The sequence below is a fragment of the Elgaria multicarinata genome, chromosome 7 (genome assembly GCF_023053635.1).
Source record: "Elgaria multicarinata webbii isolate HBS135686 ecotype San Diego chromosome 7, rElgMul1.1.pri, whole genome shotgun sequence".
Taxonomy (NCBI): domain Eukaryota; kingdom Metazoa; phylum Chordata; class Lepidosauria; order Squamata; family Anguidae; genus Elgaria; species Elgaria multicarinata.
In genome coordinates this window covers 59,394,325-59,400,946 of record NC_086177.1, presented here as the reverse complement: position 1 = coordinate 59,400,946, position 6,622 = coordinate 59,394,325, and positions in this window count along the sequence as shown.

Genomic DNA, 6,622 nt, shown 5'->3' with positions numbered 1-6,622 from the left:
CGTAGATCTGGCCAAGATATCTGAAATTTCAAAAACTGCAAGAACTCTCTAGCAGACGATGTACCTATTACAAAGAATCATGATGCCAGTCCTCAATGTCATTCACAACCTTAAAAATCAGAAACAATAATCAGTCCAATTTTTTTTTAAAAAAAATGAAAGCAGGTACTTTAGTTTTAATATCACTAGTGTCATGAACTGCACACAGATCCTTAGTCATGTTTTCTCTACAAAAGTGAATTTATTGAAGATACATGACAGTTTGACTGTCCTGAGAAAATTACCTGGCCACAACCTTACAAGATGCTTCTAAATTGTTTTGCGCTGGTTCAACAGTTACTCTTTGATTAAACACCGAAGCTTCCATTTATATATAAGGCTGTATTTTCACCTGAAGACTTTCTCTTTAAATTTGTATTTTTGTGATGCTTCAACAGTGCATGTTTATACTATACCGTTTTTTCCCTTATAAACTGTGATGCACCTAGTTGTTTCAATGCCTTATGAAACTGCTTTACAAATGGATTTAAGATGTGAATCTTATATTTGTGATAGTTTAAAGTGTTGTTCCTTTGTTGTTCACAGCAAGCACAAGTTGCAAATTCAGTCAGAGACCTTTCTAAGCACCAGCTTCTACTGGTAAAACTCTGTAGTGGCTTTCTTAAACTTCACATCCCTGTGGGCGCCAAGTTGCGCTGGGCGTTGTTATGTACTGCAAATCCAGTGAGCATGGATTATGTGAGCATTTTACAAATCTTGCAGAACCTTAAAACAGTCCATAGGTGCAGTGTTGTTTAACCCTTGCATGCTCACCGGGTTTGCTCACTGAGTTCACGCAACATGACAACTCTAGAGCAGGATTTGCATATTCAAAATGGCAGCCACATGTACACTGCAGCCTCACTATGGGTTAAAGACTGACATGTCATGTAAATACCCCCAGCCTCTTCAGCTTCACATGCCCCCATTCACTGAAATTGGTTTATGCATTTATTCCACTTCGTATACCAAATACATCCAGCACAGAGGCCCAGGGATTATTTCGAAACCAATGCTTTATCATCATCTTTGCTTTCTTTCTAACATCACTACTTTTTGCTCAATGTATTCTAAGAAATTGACATAGCAATACTATAGGAGATGTGGGAGAGGGGGATCCATTCCAGAGAAACCACCCTATCCAGTGGCTTGCTGCAGCCAGGGTAGAAGCTGGAGGGAGGCGGAGGGAAGGTGAAGTTCTCCCTCCCATGGCGGTGGTGGTGGTGGGGGAATTACTATGCAGCCCAAGGGCTGGTGTAGTTTTGTGTACTTTTTAGGGGGATGTCAGGGGAATAAGGGGGTTTAAAATCCTGCAGGTCCTTTGAGGAACCCAACACGTTCATGGAACACCCCCATTTTATTCCCCATTACTACCACCAGCAGAACATTCATGATCTAATTGCTTTCTACAGGTGTATTGGAGGGCCTCCAATGGTGAAATTGCCATCCTACCTTCAAGCCTTCCCCTCCACCAGTGGCACTGTTCACTACATCCCTCAGCTGGTCAAATACCAGTTGTAGGATTGTACCCTATATAATCTAAATAATTGGAAAACCTGGATGTTGGAAGTACAATGGGCAGAATTTTGAATAATGAAGGTGTGTCTGCAGGTGTAGGTACATGCTCAGTTTCCAGTGCTGTACTGATAGAAATAGCACCATGAGTGACACACTTTTGTTATGGATGTTTTTTGTTACCCTTTATAGATAGCAATTCCCTATAAAGACTATTAGCCTTCATATGTATGCCTACTCAGATGTTAGGGAAATCTGCAATACCATCGTATGAGTTCAGATTTCTATGAATCCGCCCCATGGATTCCACAGCGGAAGGGCTTTTCCCGAGTAGCACAGATTCCATGGACTTGCGGACCTTTTTTTCCTAACTTTCCAGAATTTTATGCAAATTTAATCATAGAAAGATATGTAAGATTTAAAAAATCCAAAAATGTGCATTTCCCCCATAGGCTAAAGTATGGAAATGTGAATTGTGGGAAATGTGCATTTTGCAAATGCAAATTTATGCAAATGTGAATTTGCATAAATTCAGGAAATTGAGGGGGAAACTGCATTTCCACCAATATGTGGACAATGGAATGAAAGGCAAACAGAATGAAATGGACAAAATCCTTACATCCTTACTCATATGTCAATGCCATTGTGTTAATTGTCGCATACTTCCAGGTAAGTGTGTACAGTATTGCACCCAGTTTAATTGAAATGCAAGTAAAAAAAAAGTAAAAAATACCAAGCAATACTACCCATAAAGGTACATGCCAATTTCTCCCCCAGTCTGAAAGATTCACATGCAAGTGAGATAGCAGATCTTTTTCTTTTTCTTTTTTTTTTTTTTTTTTTTTTGCTGTTGCTGGAAGCATGTGGATTAAGAGGGTGCAGGGAAGGCCTGCTATTCTGCTTCTCACATACGTCTCTGCATGTGAGGAGCCAAAAGAAGTCTCAAAATGAATGCGCAAAGCTACCATAAATAAAATGAGATATTACAAAATAAATCATCTTGCAATCTCATATACATATTCAAAATCAAAAGCATATTTGAAGATGCATGAATGAAAAACCATTCGCCACCCGTAGGACCGACAATATGGGATAAACTGAATATGACATTCAGCACATTATCATAATGATGGTGATAAAAGTATTATAAATCACAATGTTTAACATTTGGAATAATCTACTTAATATAGATGTGCTATCGTCAATAACAGAGTCTTATCTTGTTTTCCTTCTTATTATGCTGTATCCTTTACTGTAATGTGTTGTAAATAAACTACTGTCTGTTTTGATTCATCCCTGCATTATCTTCTTGAAATACATTTAAAGCATTATAAAGCAGTTAGATTAAAAAAAATATTGTTCCTCTGTTAGGTATTTCTGTGTATTTTCGAAATGAATCAATGTTGTTTTGGTAGGCAATGAATGGATGTACGTGGAGAGATGATGAACATTCCAGAAAGATTCCAGTATGGAAACTAGATTTTCGAAGGTAATTTGTGCCTGAAATCATAAGTCAGCAGTGACAAGTTAGGCTAATTGTACATAAGTATTAATAGGAACGATAACAAAACCAATATTTGTGTGTGTGCATCTCACATATACAGCTTGCTCATAGTAATGGGGTATGCTGCATACAATAAGATAATTATATAAAATGGATCGTATCTCACAAGAAACTGACAAGAAAGTTGGGAACGATATGCAAGGCAGTTAATTTCTCAACTAATAAGAAAAAAATGCAACATCTTGTATGAAAAATCCTGAGTATAGTCTGATACAGTCAATTTCATTATGTTCCAATAAGTGGAAGCATAAAGGGTATATTTACAAACTACTTAACCTGGGTCAATGGTCATTCCCTACTTCCCTAGTAGCCTAGAGATGTTCTCTACACACTTAAGGGAGAGAACCCATAAAACTAAAACTGATATAAGGTTTTAGTCTATATATGCAATAATAAATTAATTATTTGGTAACAGACAAATTGTTTCAGATTTGATTAGTTTAGAAGTTGTGTTAAGTACAATGCAAAAATTAAGGTGGGGCAGAGAAGCCAGACAAATGCTGTTTAAGAACACTGCTACCCTGATGCTTTTATTTGATTAAAGATGTGCTAAAGATAAGGATGATGTTCTTTCCTGGATCGTTTTAGAAAAAGTATCTCTTCGTGATAACATGTTGGATTGTGGGAACTGCCAAATTTAATCAGAATGATGACCTATCTAGCTTAATATTCTACCCTCTTACAATAACCAACCAAGGGCTCATCTACACCAAGCAGGATATTCCACTTTGAAAGTGGTATTGAAAAGCCAGGAGCCACCCTACTGCTTTATAGCAGTATTGAAGTGTACTGACAACTGTTGGGGCCCATGACACATACCATATACCACTTTCATAGTGTTATATCCTGCTTGGTGTAGATGTGTCATGGGCCCCAACAGTTGTCAGTGCACTTCAGTACCACTATAAAGCAGTAGTGTAGCTCCTGCAATGCAGTTCAATACCTTTATAAAGTAATAGTGTGGCTCCTGCCTTTTATATACCGCTTTCATAGTGGAATACCCTGCTTGGTGTAGCTGAGCACCAAGTGCTCCAAGGAAATTCAAAATCAGGGCAAGAGGTCAGTGATACCCGTTCCTGGTTGTCTGTCCCTGGCATCCTCATGTCAGAGACGTATTGATTATAAATATGAAATTATTTTTCTAGCTAAATAGTGAGAACCTCCACCCCTACCTCTGTGAATGGAAATAATATTTCATATTTTATAAACCCATTATATGCTACAAGTCATCACAACACCCTGTGGCAATAACATTCTACAGGTTACCATATCCTATATAGATCACTTTTCCAACTTGCCGCCTATCAGTTTAATTAAAACGACTCAATGTTCTTGTATCTGGAGAGTGAATAATTTCTTGCTATTCATTTTCTCTACATCATGATTTCATTAACCTCTAAATCTTTTCCTTCAAAATTCTTCTTTCAAACTAGCTTTCCTACTATGGTTCTTCATGAGGAAGATTATTCATCCTCTGATAATTTTTGTTGCCTTTTCATTGTGCCTCCTAAAACTCTACGGTGGACTTCAAGCTACTGCACATTTAAGCCCACATAATGTCCCAGTGAAATCAGTTGGAGTTATAGATGCTTAACTCCACTGTGTTACAACCTGCATTTCTTGAAGGGACATGTTTTTCTTGAATGTTTCAAACTTGCACCATTGTTTCACACATAAGGCATGTGTGCCCTTTTCTGCTTATGCTCCAGTGAAGTCAAGCTATTTTGTGTATGTTGTGTGAATTGCTGTTTGTCAAAAGGGTCACATTAGTTAATCTGGGGAGGTCAGGTTTACTCAAGGTTCATTTGGTTTTCTCAAAAATCCTTTGTTAATTCAGATCATAAGTCTACTCTGCTCTATCCAGGATTTACATAATTTCCAGTCTTGTGACCTTGGAGATGCTTAACTGTGGACTCTCTCTGTATTGATAAGAAATAGCTTATCTGAGCGGCAAAGGAGATATTGCTGCAGCAACATTGGTCATGCCAAATTCTTATGAAGCGAGGTGGGGTGTGAGGTGGCTTTTCATGTTGTGTATTAAGGGCTCAGATATATAATCCCAAGTCTGAATTTACCTGAATGTAACAAATACAACACATGCCTGTCTTCTAGGGAAGACACGTTTAGCGAAATGCTGGATACAATCATGGCATTTTCGAGCCTCATCTTGGAGATAAACCACATCACTCACATACCTTTAGACATTGGTGTGCCATTAAGAGAATGCGTTTTTATGAAAACAATGTACATGGTGCCTTATGTTCAAAACACTTTACTTATACTGTTTTAGTAGTCCTTACAATAAACCTACAAAGTATTGCAGTAAATTATCCTGATATTGTAGATGGGATCTGAATCTGAGAGTCATGGCTTGCCTAGGGAGTGTGGAGCCAAGGTGAGAGTTGAATCACGGCCTTCTCAGTTCACAGTCCCTAGTTGGTAAACAATACTAGTGAGTTCCATTGTAGATTTTAAAACGTGTTTGAAAACTCATTTGTTTTCAATAGCTTTTGGTATTTTAGCTTGATTTACTGTACTTATTACTATGATTATTCTCTTATTTCTGCTTTGTGAACCCCTTCCCCCCCCTTCATATGTTTTAATGTGATTTTACATTGTAAGCCTCTAGGCAGGGTATCGCTGTTTTATTTGTACATTTTGTACAGCACCAAGTACATTGTTGGTGCTAAATAAATAAATAAATAAATAATTGTAGACTGAAGTGGCCTTCGGTTTATGAACAGATTTATTAAAAATATGGTTCTCAGTAGGGGGTATGCACTCTGCCCCAGAATTATCTGGTAACTGCAAACATCCATGGAGTATTCAATCTTCCAGAGTGGAGATGGGCCACTTCCAAACCCACCGATTAATATCCGAGTGGAGATGTGCCCAATTGTTGCTTCTAAAGTCTCTGTAAGTGTGTGTGTGTGTGTGTGTGTGTGAATTGAAAATCTCCATATTTGGAAGACTGAGTGGGGTGAGGGGTAGCTTTGATATTGACATCTCTGGCTAACCAATTAGGAATTGCCACAGGGCTGTCTGTGACCGTGTTCTGTTCTCCAATCACAGTGTTTGGGGAAGGGAATTTTCTCATGGTCCTTGATTCCATGCACTCATTGCTGTTCTTGGTCTTGTGGCATTCGTTAGGGTCAGAGAGAGAGGTTCTTTTATCTTTGCACACACAGTGCAGAGTGAGATGGGGGGGCGTTCGTTTGCAAACTGAGATTTAGGGAGGGAGGGAGGGAGAGAGAGGGAACTGTTTCACCCCCAGTGTGTGCACATGTGCCTTCCTGTTCTGTTAAAGCTTTTTCCTTCAATGTGTCTTTCCATCCTGCCTTGCAGGGCTGGGTTATGCTATTATTATTATTATTATTATTATTATTATTATTATTATTATTATTATTATTATTATTATTATTTCCCCTTAATAGTTTGACGTGCTGTAGCTCTCCTTTCTCTTTAAAAGCTGTCACAGTGCCAATTTTCACATCATGCTGGAGA